Below are 17794 nucleotides of genomic sequence, written 5' to 3' on the forward strand. Positions count from 1 at the left end.
TTTTAATATCTTTCTTCACCTTGTTGGACTTTTTATTTTGTTCAATACGGTGGAATTCTGAAACCGTTTTATCAATTTTTTCAAGTAGGGCCTTAGCGTCAGTAACCATTTTATCATCAGTTATTTGTTTCTCCAAATCTTTGATAATATCATCCATTTTTTTGAGTTCTTCACTAGCAGTTTCTATTCCTAAGAATAACCAATGTATATCTCTTTTTCTCCAATTTTTCCTCCTTAGGCAATTAGAGGCTAATAACGTTAAGGCATTATTCAAATGTCCTGATGATGGTCCCTAAAACGAAACACCGTTGACCTGTTTAGCACCCTATACAAAACGTGATTGCTATGTAATGTAATGGTGCTCTGCTGATTTTTCTGTACAACTGCATTTTACACAGAAAACATTTGTTTGCCTTAAAAGCCCTTCTTTGTTTGTAACCTACCTTCTGTATTTGATCCGTTAGTGTTGCGCACAGGCTTGTGTACCACACTGGTGATTAGTTGAAGGTATTCCACTTGTATGGATTCATTGTTTATTGAGTAAACTTGAAGACCTCTGTCCGGCTGGACATGTCGCTCAGAATATAGAACTGATTCTGTCTATATTTATTGCTTCATATATTCGTGAATGCATGGGACCACTGCCGTATTCTGTTCTGCAAACAACAAACTAAAGGTACGGCTGCCATTATATCAGCTGAGGTGTGCTGTGCTATGAAAAACCAAAATGAAAGCTTTGCGAGAGAGTGTGTCCTACCTGCAACACCAGGTAGGAGAAAACCATTTAATCAATTAGTGCTCGTAGGCTGTAACTGAAGCCTACTGAGTAACAACACATGTAACAGGGGGTGTCTTCATGGGAGGTTATAAGATGAGACAAGGCGGTACTAAGGAGGTACAACTAAGTCTATTGACCAATGAAAAGCCACAGTTTACAAACGACAGTGACAGGAGCCAATTAAAAAGATGAGCGCAAAGTGGACGAAGGTTCAAGTCTAACCTTAATACAGCATGTCTCGAAGAGACTGCGCAAGCGCTGCCTAGGTGAGACCTAAAAACATACTTTCCAAACAGGCTGTGACCTCCCAGTGACAGAAACTTGCTGACTCCAGTTACATCCTAGCTCAGTAAGAAGGTGCTGCAGTACCACTGGCGTAACGAAGCTTGAGGCCCCCCCTGCAAAGTACATGGAGTCCCCCCCCACCTACCTCCGGACCTATTCAGGAGCTCTCAGGCCAGAGGCTCCCGCCCGCTGGATCTCGAGGCCCCCCAACACTGCGGGGGCCTAAGTTACACCACTGTGCACTGCATTCAACGGTAGGCATGAATGGCGATCAGTGTGCTTTAATGTGCTACTGTGCGCCTAACCTGGTACTTACTGCAACGCCTGCATACTGATGCTTAGCATCCATTCTCTGAGGTTTTGGGTTACTTCGACAAACACAGAGCTCTCCTTACTGACATGAGGTGCTGTTGAATCGGACAACTGCCAAATCTATCTGTGCACATAGGATTCCTTGGGTCGGTAGGTTCTCCGTTACTGTACTGGCTTCCAACACACAAAGATCAAATTCAAACAGTGTGCACTAGTTAGCCTTGAAAAAGTTGGTCTAACATGTCAATGAGATAGATATTGACAAGTAAATTGTAATGAAGAAAGAACGGCTTTTGGTGAAATCAGACTACATATACTTTGGGGCCGTGGTTGTTAAGAAACAATGGGGAATTGAAACTCGCATTGTAATATTGTTTGGTTCCGAAGAGATTTTAGGGGTGTAGTGTTCTCACCAGGGGCGATAGAGCATGCACCAATTTTGCACTCAGTAACTGCATCTGGTTATGCACATGGGCTACACCCGTGGAATATTATTTACAAGTTATGCAACTGCACAGCTTTAACCAGTTACTTCCCCTTTTAGGCCCAGAGACTGATTCAATGGTTATCAGATTTTCTTTCAAATTTGAAAGCCTTTGTCGGTTTGAATCCTGACTTTTACATCCACAAACGCATTTTTGTACAAAGATGGGTGTGTGCTTTGCCTACCCCAAAAAAATAAAGGGATGCCCATTCATCCTGCACCCCCAAATCGGCAGATCACTAAAGTAATTGCACAAGCCTGCAGTGGTCAGTCATGGCCCATGTGTTATGTGCAACGCACCTGAGATGCAGCTCGTGTCCAGCATGGGCAAGGCTCCACCATAATTATTTTCAACCCTGGTAGACGACAAAGAATATGTAAGGAACTTGGAGATCCCAAACAGGCAGGGCTGGCTGGTCCCATTTAAAAATGGTGGGCGTATGTGACTGGTTTATTGACTTTCCTTTTTCTTTCCAATAAAATCTTATGTTAAAAAATAAATGGTGGGCGTAAAAGTTGTGGGGGAGAGTTATGGCGCGGGTGAGCAAAGCGAGCGAGGCCGAGTGACAAAATGGGGTTTTGGGAGGCTTGTTCCCCCAAGAAAATTTTGGGGAAAAAACGAGTAGCAAATGGTGAATTTTAGCGGAATCTCCTTGTCAGTGGAGCATCTTCCTGGGAGCTTCAATCAGGTAGCCGACTAGCACTCCCATCATTGGAGAGATATCAGTCTGTGTAAATTGAACTCACAGATTTTTCGGCAAATCCAGAACAGGTGGTGTCCCTTCTCCATGGACCTATTCGCGTCCCGACTAGATTTTCAGCTCGACAGGTAGTTCAGCTGGAGACCAGATCCACAGGCGACAGCCTTGGACGCCTTCCTACAGGAGTGGAGCAAGGAACAACCTTCTGCCTTTCCCCCCTACGCCATGATAACCAGGTTGACGGTGCGAGTGCGCATGCAGAAGGCGTAAGTAGTGGTGATAACGCCAACTTGGAGATCTCAAGTCTGGTTTCCAGTGATGATGGAACTTTCTTTGGATTTCCATATCCCTCTACCCCTATTTTATGGCAAGACCGAAGGCTAATATTATGCAATCCTCTTTATTGCGCCACCCACAGCAGCATCTTCAAAGAACATAGAACACAATAAAAGATCTTAGAACACTAACAAAGAGCCAGAACCTCCATGACTCTTCTTTTTTGCTGCTGCCCATAAGATAAGTCATGTTTTAAATTTCTCTTAAATGTTACAGTTTGTATGAGTTTTGGTTGGTGTTAAGATGAAAATGAGGATTGAATGTTTTATATATGTTAATGCTATTAAGTATACGTTTTGATGAGAGAGATTGGGTTTATTCTACGCATTAATTAAGTTCAGTTTTAATACAGGGTGACTTGGTGAAGTTTATTTCATTCTGCGTTTTGTGAGCGTGAATCCGACACGAAAGTAGGAGTACAAAAAGCATTTTGCATTCCGCTCTATGTGTGAGTTAGAACCGTTATAATGTCAGAGTTCTAATGAGAGATTCAAGGGCATTTTAAGTTTCAGGATGAGTTCATGAAGTCGTTTTCTTGAAAATAGTTTGAAGGCAGGCAGTGGCAACGGAAGCTTACCGTTTGTCTTTTGCGTCAGAGGGTTCCAATCGGTGCAGCTTTAACAGGAACATTATGAGTGTATGCGTGTTGGCGTAAGCATGCGCGGAGGAGCGGAATGTCGGACTACGTCTGCGCACGTGCACTCGTACCGACGCATGCGTAGAGAATCGGTTTTTTCCTGACTGAAACTGACGAGACGGTTTCGGGCAGAGAGAGACGGAAGAGTTTGGAGTGCTCGAAGGTTGGTTTAGTAGCGAACGAAACAGTGTTTTTAAGAGAGTATATTTTAATAGCTGTGTTCTGAAAATAATAATAGTTTAAGGTGGAGAAAACAGTGATTTCTAGAACGCTGATTGGAAGATCGCATATTTTAAATTGTTGGATGCTGGAATTTTATTATTCAAAGTTGTTTGCTGATTATTTTATACTTAGAATAGTTTGGTAAGAGAGTTGTAGATTAAGGTATTTCAGTATGTCAGAGGTTAATGCTTTGACTCAGGGTAATTTAAGTATGGAGGAGAGAATTACTCTTATGTTGTCTAAGTTTGCTGGTGATTTGGATTCAAGAATAGATAAAAATTTTGAAGAATTTAAAAAGAGTAGTGGTTCCACTAGCCAGGAGGAACATTTTTGGTCAGCTGGTGAGGCTCCTGTGTTGGAAAGGAAAGGTGGGAAAGTTAACAGGAAGAGAAAGAATGTGGATGCAGATGGTTTGAAAAGTAAGAAAGCAAAAACTGCATACCCAGACTCAGGTTTTTTGCGGAAACGTGCAAAACAAGTAGGTTGCGAGGACACACATGGTGACCTAGAAAGAGTTCATGGTAGTAAAAGACATATTACCGTGTTATGTGATGAGTCTTCGGGTAGTGCGGAGATAGAATTAAGTTGTTTTGATTTTGATTCAGATGTTGAAATAGTGGTTAAGGTTAAAGACATTGAGACTAAGGCAAAAGAGAAACCAGAAGAGAATGCTGGGGTCATACATTCTTTTGGGGGAGTCTATGTTTGATCCTTTGATGATAAATCACCTATTATCGCCTGAATGGAGCCCAGCTCCACATTTTGCAGGATATGTCCAAATGTGGCTCAGGAAGCAAATTCCAAAGGACGTGAGGTTGAGACTCCATTCAGAGTGTCCTAGACCAAGTTTAGCAAATAAGATTGCTTTGATACCTGAGCTTGATGCAAAAATTATTGCATTTGTAGCAAAAGGTGGTAAGGATCCAAAAAAGGGATTGGAAAAAGCGTTAAAGATGTGTCAGGACAGGTTACTTGATCTAACAGGGCCTTTAACAAAAATATTCGATATGGCTGAAGAGGCCTATATTGATAAGAAAGATCTGGACATAGATTAACTAAGAGAGTGGATTCAGAGAGCGGTGTGTTTGTTGGGGAATGCGAACACCGCAAGTTCAGTTGAAAGAAGGAAGGGCATTCTCTTACAAATTGATCCAAAATTAGTGGAATTGTCCAACAATGAGGGTGGATCTGATGCAAATGGAATGCTTTTTGGAGAAGCTTTTATTAAAGAGATGAGCAAATATGTGGGTGCTTTCAGTTCTTTGGAAAAATCCCAGAGAGATATTAAGATAGTTTTTGATCGTTGGGTTTTTGGAAGGGCCGGGAGAAGTAGAGGTCATTTTCACGGCCGTGGTCAAGGAATCAAAAAAGCCTCATTTGCGAGGGGATTCAGGAATTACAACTATAACTACCAACAACAGACTGGATATTAACCCAGAGGTTTCTATCCTCAGAAGGAGAGAGGAAATTATAGGGGAAATAGAAGACCGAGAAGGTCAGGTAAGACAAGACCCTTTTGTTACCCATGTAAAGTTGGGCGGCAGACTTGCCCAATTTTACAAGAATTGGTGTATGTTAACAAGGGATCCTTTGGTGTTGCAGACAGTTTTGGGTTATCGAATAGACTTCATAGAAGATTCAGTACAGTTTCACTGTCCACCAATGATCAAGTTCAGCTCAGAGCTGTCAGAGTTGGTAGAAAAAGAAGTAAAGGAGTTGTGAATGAAAGGAGCGATTGTAGGAGAATTGGAAACGTGTGCGGGGTTCGTAAGCAACATTTTCTTGGTAGAAAAGAAAGGGAAAGGTATGAGACCGGAGATAAATTTGAAGAGTCTGAACGATTGGGTGAAGTACCATCATTTCAAGATGGAGGGATTGCATATGTTGAAAGATATACTTCAGACAGGGGATTGGATGACTCGTCTGGATTTGAAGGATGCATATCTCACAATTCCGATATGGTTAGAGCATCAGAAATTTCTGAGGTTCAGATGGGGAGGAAAATTATGGAAGTTTGTTTGTCTCCCATTCGGACTTTCATCAGCCCCTTGGTGTTTTACAAAGATCCTTCGTCCAGTTGTTGCATTCTTAAGAGAAAGAGGAATTAGGGTGATAATCTATTTAGACGACATTTTGATCATGTATCAGGAGAAGAGGAGAGTGGAAGAATACACAAAATTGGCTGTGAATCTTTTGGAAAGTCTAGGATTTATTGTAAACAGGGAAAAGTCAGGTTTAAATCCAAGTCAGGAAACTCAGTTTTTAGGTTTCATGACAGACACTATTCAAGGTTAGTTGAGGTTACCTTTAGACAAGATGAAGAAGATAAGGAAGGAAATTCGATGGGTATTGTCCATGAATGTTATATCGTTGAGGATGTTGGAGAGAATTGTAGGTCTTTTATCTTCAACAATACAAGCTATTTTTCCAGTACCATTGAACTATGGTGCTCTTCAGAGATTGAAGGGCAGTCATTTAAGGAATGGTATGAAATATTCTCAGGAAATTACTCTTTGTGGAGAGGCAAGATCAGAACTAAATTGGGGGCTGAAGAATATGGAGGCATGGAATGGGAAAGCAATTTTTGGAGTAAATCCGGAATTGGTAATAGAGTCGGATGCAAGTTTAACTGGTTGGAGGGCACGTTGTGGTGCAAATTTGATAGGAGGAATGTGGACTGTAGAGGAGAGTTGTATGCATATAAATTGTTTGGAACTGTTGGCAGGTTCATTTGCAATCAAGAATTTTACGAAAAACAAGGCCAAATGTTCAGTCTTGCTGAGGATGGACAATGTTTCAGCAGTGAGGTATGTGAACAAGTTAGGGGGTCCGAAATCCAGAGACCTAGCGGATCTTGCAAGAGTTTTTTGGGATTATTGTCTGGACCAGAACATTTCAGTTCATGTAGAGTATTTACCAGGTCAGAAAAATGTGCAAGCGGATTGTTATTCGAGACATGGAACCGATTTGAGCGATTGGATGTTAGACCGGTCAGTATTTTAGAGGATAATGGAGTTCTGGGGTCCTTGCCATGTGGATCTGTTTGCAAACAGATGGAACACTCAGTTGGAGAAGTTTTTCAGTTGGCGTCCAGATTGTTGTTATTGTTATTGTTGTTATTGTTATTTTTGATTTGTAGCGCGCTCAATCACCTGCAGGCCTCTAAGCGCTCGGGAATCGATGGTAAAACAACAACTTTAACAATACAGAAAGGCATCCACTAGCCAAGTGGCTCACAAGGACCTCCTAAACAACAGCGTTTTCAACCCCTTTCTAAAGCAGATCCGGAATCGACTGGGATAGATGCTTTCAGGCAGGATTGGAGGGGTCTTTGTCCGTATGCTTTCCCTCCATTTGTGTTGATAACCAGAGTGACTTTGATGGTACGCAGGTGAAAGGAGACAGTGATGTTAATAACTCCGAATTGGAAATCTCAAGTTTGGTATCTCATCCACTTAGAAATGTCGGGAGATTGTCCAATCCTACTTCCAAATTTTCAGGGCATTCTCAGAGGAGCTTTAGAAGAGTTCCACGAGTTAGTAACTTCAGGTCAGTTGAGTCTGATGGCATGGAGAATTTCGGGAGAGTCTAGGAAATGCCAGGACTTCGAATGACACTTCACAACTTATTAGAGAATCCTGGGCTCATGGAACTAGGAAGATGTATAGATTGGCATGGAAGAAATGGTTACGCTGGTATGTGGAGAGGGGTTACGATCCCATTTCAGTAGATGTAGTTTATGTGGTAAATTATTTGACATCTTTGTTGTTTCAGGTTTAGCGTATGGAACTATTACTTTGCATAGATCAGCAATTGCAGCTGATCATGAATTGGTTAATGGTATATCTGTTGGGCAAAGTCATCTGGTAAGAAGATTAATGAAGAGTGTGAGAGTTTTAAAAACCCCTGTGGAGAGGTATTCTTCAGTGTGGGATGTTTCAAGGGTTCTTGAGAACTTGGAGAGTTTGGGAAGTAACAGTTTTTTAGATTTGAGAATTTTGAGTGGGAAGGTGACTATGTTACTGTGCTTATTGTCTTTTAGAAGGGTGTCTGATGTAAGAGCTTTGGATGTGGGAGCTAGGATTTTTAATACAGAAGGTGTTTGTTTTTATCTCTGTAGAAGAACTAAGACTAATTCAGATAGCATTTTGTATCCTTATTTTGATGGCCATGAACGATTGTGTGTGGTGCGGTGTTTAAAGGATTATGAAAGGAGGACTGAGGGAATTTGTCCTTCAATGGAAAATCAATTGTTCATTTCTTATAGGAAACCTCATAAACCTGTTTCAAACCCTACTTTAGCAAGGTGGGTGAAAGAAGTCATGAAAAACGCTGGGATTGATGTGAGTAGATTTGGTGCACATTCTGTGAGGGGTGCTTCGGCATCAAAGGCTTTTATGCTTGGAGGTGGTTTGCATGCTATTTTGAGGTGTGCGGATTGGTCCAATGATTCTGTTTTCAGGAAGTTCTATTTTAAGCCTGTAATGAATGCAAGTTCGCTATTTGTAGAGGGGCTATGAACTTGCATAATATTAGCCTCTGGTCTTGCCATAAAATGTAGGTTTTCATCAGCCCTGATGGACAGAAAATCTGGATTTTATTAAAGACCAGGAGGCTGATATTATCCCTCCTCTCCCTACCCTTGTTGGTAACAGTTATTTGTTTCTTTTTCAGCTCGTGGACAGCAATGAAAAAGGAAGGAGTTTATACTATATTGGATTATTGGTTTACTGGTTTTAAAATGGACTAATAAGGACTTTATTTATTTTACTGCAGCACAAAAAGAAGGAAGAGTTATGGAGGTTCTGGCTCTTTGTTAGTGTTCTAAGATATTTTATTGTGTTCTATGTTCTTTGAAGATGCTGCTGTGGGTGGCGCAATAAAGAGGATTGCATAATATTATCCTCCGTGTCTTTAATAAAATCCTGATTTTCTGTCCATCAGGGCTGATGAAAATCAAATCTACATTTACAGATCACCTCCGGGATCCCCAAGACAATCCTAACCCACTGGTCCTAGCCGGGTCTCTTCGTATTATGGCCTGGAGGGTTACAGGCGGCATTGGCAAGTCCCAGGCCTTCGACAGAAGCTTCCTCCTTGCTCGCTAAGGCCTAGGCAGATAATACAAACAGACGATACAACTCTGTCTGGTCGCGATGGATATGTTGGGGTCATCAACACCAAATTGATCCCTTGGGGGCAGACGTTGTCCACGTGGTACACTTTCTAGCGTGTCTGGCTTCCCAGGGTTTCTCATATCGATCTATCAATACTTATAGATCAGCGATTTCGGTAGGTCACTTGCCTGTGGATGGTCACCCACCCGGGGAACCTCCGTTGGTCAGGAAACTGTTAAGAGGGATTAGACTTTCAGTTCCTCCTGAACCCAAGTAAACATCCTTATGGGATGTTAACAAGGTCCTGTCCTTTTTTCAATTTTGGCTTCATAATAAATATCTGTCCAGAAAACAGCTGTCCACAAAATTGCCAATGCTTATATGTCTGTTATCCTGTTGCAGAGTTTCGGATGTCCGAGCCCTGGATATAACAGGTAGAGTGTTTACCCCGGAAGGGGTTTTGTTTCTTATTTCTCGCAGAACAAAGTGTAATTATACAACTGTTTCTTATCCAGCTTGACGAGAAAATCCAAAATTATGTATAGTTCACACTATTAAGGCTTATGAAGTTGTGACTGAAAAACTCCGCCCTCATGGGGAGAAACAATTGCTAATTGCACTCACCAAACCTCACAGAGCAGTTTCGTCCCCTACTGTTGCCAGATGGGTCAGGTGGGTCAAGCAAGAAGAAGGGATTGATGCTTCATGTTTTGGAGCCCACTCAGTCAGAGGGGCCATGGCCTCAAAAGCATTCTGTCAGGAGCTCGCAATGCGGCAGACTGGTCAAATGATTCGCCTTCAAGACCTTTTATTTCATACCAGTTCCCTCTCTGGCAAGCGTGGTGATGGATAAGCTTTGAACTAGCCTAAACCTCGCCTCTGGGTCCTAACATAGAATGAAAAATGTCCTAGCTAACGTAAAGGAAAGTTTCAATTCTATTAAGGACACAGAGGCGAGGATTAGCCGGCCCTAAGAATTCTTGAAAAATTCTCCCTTTCTCATTGGAAATAGGTTGTTGTTATTACGGAATGATTAAACTTTAAGATTTGCATTTGATTTATGGATTTGTCGTCATAATTTTGAATCATGTTGTGTTATGATACTTGAATTTCCTTTACCGTAGCAAGTTATGAGAATTTCTTTGTTACAGGGGCAGATTTTAACAAACAGGAACAATAAAAATGGCGATTGACAGCCGTCGGAGGAAGAAAGAGGAATCTAGAAGGGTGACCTGAGATGTTACATAATGGACTGTTGTGTCATTGGTTGACATATGTTGATGTCCCTCCCTAGTGTTCATGGGAGATGTAGTTTTTTGATTAATTTTTACTTAAAATGGCTGATGGAGTAATCTAGTTATAATAAAACTAAAGAGAGACAAGCCTGATCCTCGCCTCCGTGTCCTTAATAGAATTGAAACTTCCCTTTACGCTAGCTAGGAAAGTTTTCATTACAGCCAATAAAGGCATAAAACAACAGGCATGAAGCAAAGGTAAATTGTATAAAAGGCTAAAGCAACAGGCACGAAGGCATAGTTAACAGAAGGTAAAAAAAGTTACATGCACAAAGTTACAGTAAAAAGGCAGGAACAATGGCAATGACTGGCACAAGAAAACAGTGTGAAAGTGGGCAGCCACTGAATCAAAGCACCCAGGTAGCGAGGGGGAGCTGGCAGCGGGGATATGGGAATCAGTTTTGAGTTAAGGTAAAGATAGGACTAAATTTTAATGGATGAGTGTTATAGTAAGAGTGCGGATTGAAGTAAGGGACAGGGTGAGGGTTACGTTAGCAATAACAGAAAATGAAATAATTGGTTAATTAGGGAACGGTTAGGTTTAGGGAAATACAGGTAAAGTAAGTGTTAATTTTAGGCTAAGGTGAGTCTTAGGTTCAGGGTTAGCTTAAGGGTAATCTTAAAACAAAAGAAGAGAGTTATTATGATTAGGGACAGGAATAGATTGAAGAGGAGGTCCCTTGTCCTCAAAGAGGAAATAAAGGGAATCAAGATAAAGTGAGATATCCCAAAATTAATAGTCTAAGATTTTTGCAGAAATAAGGGTAGGTATAGCACCTTCTCATTTTAACCGTCACTGATGCCTGCAATGTGATTTCTAAGAAATGTTTAATTCTGATTAAAATGACATGGAACTAACATTGCTGGTTTGTAACCACCAGTGAAGACAGGAGACAGCGCCCTACGGAAGCAAGACCAACAAGCCTTGTCAAAGCCAATAGGTTTCGCTTATGCAAAATCTATTCGCTTTGTCACTGTTTTTTTAGACATGTTGCACACCAGCACAAGCTACCGTGCTAAATGGCTTAAAGTCAGACAAAAAGAAGTGCTATGAGGCGGATATTTTTGACCGGGTCTTAGTGCTTTTTTCTTAACTTTAAACCATATTGCAAAGCAGTGTAGGCTGCTGTGCAAAATGGCTAAAGGTAAAGAAAACAAGTGCTATGATGCGGCCATAGTTGACCACATTATAACACTTTTTTTTTAAACCTAAGCTCAATCTGTGCTTAAAAAAATGAATATGTCCTTGTTTAATGTAACTGGTGCTCATTTAAAGTGCTCCAATACCTTCAGGATCAAGTTCATGCTATATAAAACTATATAAAACTGCAAAGAAAAAAAACAAAAATCAAAACAAAAGCAACACAAGGGAGTTGTGAGGGAGGAGGGATGGAGCAGGAACACAAAGGATAGCGGGAGAAAGGCAGGGAAAGGACAAGCAACACGATGGAGGAGTGGGCGATGGGCTCCATAGATGCACTCTTTAAGATAAAGGTAAAAATAAAAGTACCTGAGGTGGTAGGACACTGGAAACAGACAGCAAACTGTACTAGGTCCATGCTCCACAGCAGGAATAAACCCTAGAAGTGCTGAAAGGAAGCAGGAAGGAACAGGAGGCGCTGACCAATCAGAAGCAAAGAAACAAGTGTGACATGGAAGCCAACCAGTGGTACGTAATGGGCGGGCTCTTTAAGCTTTTTGTTTGTTAACAGTAGATATTGCTGACAGTGCATGCATGCTGTTCAGGCAAATCCCAAACATGGAAACTAGAGATCATACTGAATACAGATTTTCTGTTTTGCAGGAAATACATTTTCATTGCATGTGTCACACTCACAAGCCTACCTTCTCCAACCATGATTTGAACTTGAATGCTTACCAAATCAGATGCCCAACTAATCTGAGCAGAATCTAGGTGCCCTTGGTGTGTACATGTAAAATTGAAAACTACTGATGCAAATTATAGCGCAAGTAGCAATCCAGTTAAATCAAGATGGATGCTCAATGAATAGCAGTATGTAAGCCAAAACAAATTTTTAAAAAATGTGTTTCATATACTGCTTCTAAAACATTAAACCGAAACATCAAGAGATTGAAAGGCAAACTATTGTGCATTTATTTTATCTCTTTAAAGAGCAAAATGCACCTTAAGGTTTCTTGGTGCTTATTCGTATCGGGTCTACAAGACATTACATTTTGAAGATGGGAAATCATTTACCATATTATGGTTAGGTAACGAATTCTAAAATATGGCGGCATGATAAGGCTTCCCTTATATGCACCAAGCCAAGGGTCTTAACTCTTACCTGCTTCTCAGTTTGAAACTGGAAAAGTACGTGATAGATTTACATTTTTGCATCTCGCTACCAATGTTTAATATGTTTTTTCACACCTGATTTAACATATATAGACTGATATACTGTGCTGACCTTTAAAACGAATTTTCTTTGATGTGTAGAAGACTGTTTAAATATGTGTTTTGCTTATGCCACATTTCTGTGTAAACCGCTATCTTAGACAAAATGGATGCCATCTGTGTCACTCACTCCTGTTTCCGCTGCGCACACATGCTCTCCCCTCAGGTTCCCCAGCACACAGTCAAATTGAGGTCATATTAGCATATTTTCATTGCAATATTGTTTTCCTCAGGATTAATTTTCTATATTGTGGATGTAAGATTGCAACAAGTATCCATGAATTCAGCTTCTTCACTGGTCTTGTTCATTCAGAGACATTCTTATTGTTAAATGTTACGTAACGTATTTGCTCGTACATCTCCGGATGGTATTAAAATAGAGAGTTTATAATAATTATTCAAAGAACTGGGATGGTGCTTATGTGTTAAGGTAATGACACTTCTTATTCTTTTGTTCTGAGTTGCTTCAGAAATTATACTTTTGCTCAAACGACAATGATTTTTGCTAAGGGTGTATGAAAAACCCACGATTTGTGAACCAATCCCCAGATTTTGCGGAGCTTTCACATGCTGCTAGAGATGCTGCCTGTTTTTCAAATGATATTTGTTGCCCATTGGGACTTTAAAAAAAATCAGATTTTTGCATATTCTGAATGACTCTTCAACTAAGAGCCTTCATGGCTTTATATATCTCATATTTTAAATGTTTGCAATAAAACTCTTTAACTTTTTCTTGATCTAGAACTCAGTTATTGAATGTACCCCATTACTTAATGAGCTGTTTTACTCTGCTAATATGATGTTTGGGGAGGTGCCTTAACACTTGACACAGTGCCTTATAAAATTGAGGTTAAGCTCCGTCTTTGTTCCAGTATACTGTGGGAGAACTGAACGAGATACATTTTGGGTGTCCAACTTTTGAGATTTTGCTCCCCCACAACAAAAGCAATACAACCAGAGTAGTCAAAATGCGAACCCTCTAAAACATATACACCACAAGAAGGAGTGCTGTATTTTGGGCCATTTTCTAAAATCATACTCAGAAACACCCAAAATAAGTTCATGCCAGACGTCCTGTCTAGCTAATACAACCACATTACTGAACAGCATGAAAACGGAAATATAGGAACACAGTTCTCCACAACACTGGCAGTTCAAAGGCACATTACTGAGTCACTGCCAAGATCTGGATAAGTAAGGGGCATCTTTATTGCCAAGTTTTAGAACTTTTCACATGAGTCAGTGCATGAGCTCATGTCTGGAAGACAGGTCTGATCTTTTGAGAGCATTCAAAGCGTCAAAATATGTTCAATTGCTATTGAATTTCATATGACAATACAGCTCCACACCGTCTGCTTTCAGGTACATCTCAATATTCAAAAGACAATACTCATCCGGAATAGGATCTGGGTATCAGCCTGTACGCCAAAATAATAGTCATAGGATTGCACCATATCAACAAGGAGGCAACATAAAAATCAAATAGTTAAGGAGAAAGTGTCCCAATCTTGAGGTGGACCACCAGAAAATTAGGCCTGATACTAGAGTAAAATTAGGGAAAGTGTATTGGTACACAAGAAGTATGACTGAATCCCCCTACGTTTTGAGAAACAAATGACCACCGGAGGAACAGAATATCCTGTAGTCAATTTGCTAGCAGTCCCAATGTTCACAGGTATTCCTTTAAATATATGCGGGGACCAAGGATAAAGTCAATGGTGAGGCAAGCCGCAGATCCGGCAGCCTACAATTTAACTCTGTATTTGTGAAGCAAACAGCAATAATTATCTGTTGGCTACATTGAATAATTATTTAGTGGTCCCCGCATCGATTTAAAGGTATAACTGTGAGCATTGGGACTGCTAGCAAATTGACTATAGGATATTCTATTTCTCTGTGGGTAAGTCTTATCTGACACTCATCCTGGGCTTCATTTATGAGGCCGTGCGTCACTTTTACGCCGCCGGTGCGCCACTTTTTGTGACGCACCAGTGGCGTAAAAAATGCGCCTTGTTGCGCCATATTTACAAAGTGACGCATCTAGGTAGATGCGTCACTTTGTAAACCCCTGCGCCACATTTTACCTGCGCCAGGTATAATGTATGCAAGGGGGGCACTTTTAGGACGCTGTTGCGTCAAAATCTTGCGCCTGCTTCACAGCAGGCGTGAAAGGACGCATTGCTGGAGTTGCGTCACTTTTGTGACACACCCCAGCAATGCGTCACTTTTGCGCTTACAGATACGTCAGAAATACTGACGTATCTGTAACTCCTTGCGACATGATGCGTCATATATTAAATATGACGCATCAGGTATGTTGCAAGGAGTGCGCACTGAGAAGTGACGCATTGCTGCTTTCACGCAGCGATGCGTAATTTCTCATAAATGAGGCCCCCTGTCCTTAGAAATCATCCAACCACCATGCTAAAAATATATCGTTCATCTGGAGGATAAGGGTTTTTCCTTCCTCATGATGCTACCTAATTTATCGCACCTCAGCATGAGTTATAAACACTACTGCATCCTTATTGCAGGTACATCCCTTTCATGTGACTGCATTGAATAGGACCATTAATGATTAATAGGACCATTAATATTGGTGCTTAAGACTTGCGCCTAAGCGCCCTTAGGTAAGCCTTGCACCTCCTACATAATTCTAGTAGCCCTTACGTTGTTTCATACAATTCCTCACTAAGACTATCTAATGTTCATAGTCCCCAGAACTTCCTGTCCTGAAGAGACTCCGACATCCAGATTGGACTTGAAACGTCGTCGACAACTAATATAGAATAGTCCTGGAAATACCGGAACACATTTTAGTTCTGGCTTTAATTAGAAATTTCCAAAGGACATCCAAAGAAATTCCAATAACCTGCCTTTTCATACAGTCAATTTGTGTTTTATCACATGTTTGTCATGGTCACTTCACTGGGGTCACATTGAGTCACTTTTCTACTGTTTCATGTATGTGTACATCAGAGGCGCAACTAGAGCCACATTTCGGGGGGGGGGCTGAAACTTTAAGCAATAGGCAGAGTGGAGCTGCAGGGGCTCTTAGAAGGGGTGAAACAACAACAAAGCCTCATTAACATGCAAATGGTCTTTTAAAGACCTGTGAAGTGCTCGGGTGCGGCTGTGTGTGTGCACGGGAAGCTGTCTCATCCCGGACTGCCACACATGACGGGGGGGCTGAAGCCCTTCGAGTCCAATGGGTGTTGCGAGCCTGGTGTGCATAGTATCAATATATGTGTGTTCTGGGAGTTGTTTTATTAAGAAATTCTGTATGAAGAAATAAATATCACTCACTTCGGCTGAAGTGAATATTAATGATCTATTCTTGAGGCTAGGTTAAATACTACAGTGTGTAAATTAATTTAAATATATTGGTAAAGTATTTTTCTTGTCAGGCTTGACAAAGTCATTGCAAAAAGTGATATATTTGCAAAAATAATATTAATCGTTTAACATGAGTTCCTTGTGAACAATTGTGCTTAAGCTGATTAGCTATTACCTAGTTCACATGGACGTATGAGTCGCTTGTGTTTCTTGATACACCGTAAGTGACAGCACCAGAAGTAACACGAACTAAGGGTAGCTAAGCAAAACTGCAGACGAGCTGAGAAAGCTTGGAGGAAAGGGAAGACTGAGAAGAGTAGGGTAGCTTTTCTAAATATCCAAGCCAAATATTATAAAGATATTAAGCAGGCCAGGAAGCAACAACTAACGCAGCAGATAGCACAGGCTGGCAACTGCTCTAAGGAGCTTTTTAACATTCTGCAGAATTTTATTAAGCCGACTGCCTGCGATAGCTCTGAGGACTTTTCACAAGATCTATGTGATAAAGTCTCGAGATACTTTGAGGAGAAAATAGAAAACATCTATGGAAAAATTGTGGCAGCAAATGATGCAATAATAATTTCCAGTACAAACCAACCGCATCCACAAACGTCGGTACATAGTAACACACGTACCCTCTCATCCTTTCCTCCGATTAACAACACTGAGCTCCTCTCCCTCTGCAGTCATATTAAATCTGGGTCGCCTAATGACATTATTCCAACTAAAATGGTCGGCCCCATGACTTCTATCCTGAGCCCGCATATGTTGGATGTAATTAACATCTCTCTAACTAAAGGCCAGGTTCCTGCAGATTGGAAAATGGCGGTGGTGAACCCGATTCGGAAAAAGGCATCCTCTCCTTGGACAGACCTCTCCAATCTACGACCTATTTCCCTCTTGCCTCACCTGGGTAAGGTTACTGAGAGGCACGTGAACACCTATCTCTCTCAACATCTGGAAGCGACGGATGGCCTGGACCACTCACAATCTGGGTTCAGGCCAAACCACAGCACAGAATCAGCCCTTCAGACAGTGACCAATAACATCAGAATGGCACTGGATGAGGGCAGCTCCGTGATTCTGGTGTTGCTGGACCTTTCCGCCGCTTTCGATACGGTGTCTCACACAGTGCTTCTTGACCGCCTAGGTGAGGTGGGTGTGGTGGGAGAGGCTTTGACTTGGTTGAGGAGCTTTTTGACTGGTCGTGTCCAAGAAGTTAGGCTGGGCTCCCACAAATCCACACTAAGGGAGCTCAATAAGGGAGTGCCACAAGGCTCATGCCTTAGTCCTACACTTTTCAATGTGTATGTGGCACCCCTAGCCAACTTAGCTAGATCCTTCGGGTTCACCCCGGTGTCGTATGCTGACGACACCCAACTCCTTTTCCCTTTCAAAACCCTCACATCTGCAATAAAAAGATCTTTTGCAGATGGGATGAGAGCCATAGCAGACTGGATGTCAACTAACCGTCTGCAGTGCAATGTGGGGAAAACAGAGGTCATGTGTTTTGGACAAGCGGCAACATATTGGTCCTCTGACTGGTGGCCCGTGGAACTAGGTCCTGTCCCCACTCCCAAGAGCTCCATCAGGAACCTGGGAGTGCTCTTTGACCAGCAACTTACTTTTAAGGGGCATGTCAATCAGGTTGCTGGTACCTGTTTCCGGGCTATCGGGATGCTGAGACGAGTCTTTCCCTACATACCAGACCATCACAGAAAAACGCTCGTGCAGGCTCTGGTCATCAGTAGGGTGGATTATTGCAACGGGCTGCTCCTCGGAGCTAATGAGGAGCAGCTCAGTAAATTGCAAATAATTCAAAACACAGCAGCAAGGGTTGTCCTGAATGCTCCAGCCAGGACCCCTTCCAGTCCC

At 41.6% G+C, this 17794-nt stretch overlaps 1 protein-coding gene and 1 pseudogene across 1 annotated transcript in view; one reads left to right on the top strand and one right to left on the bottom strand.

Moving 5' to 3' along the window:
- RAB31 (RAB31, member RAS oncogene family) overlaps window positions 1-17794 on the bottom strand; it is a 321603-nt gene that overhangs the window by 260839 nt on the left and 42970 nt on the right. The gene's annotated exons all lie outside the window — the stretch shown is intronic.
- LOC147722422 (uncharacterized) lies at window positions 3928-4991 on the top strand (annotated as a pseudogene).

Source organism: Lissotriton vulgaris, chromosome 4_1 (assembly GCF_964263255.1).
Source record: "Lissotriton vulgaris chromosome 4_1, aLisVul1.2, whole genome shotgun sequence".
NCBI lineage: Eukaryota > Metazoa > Chordata > Amphibia > Caudata > Salamandridae > Lissotriton > Lissotriton vulgaris.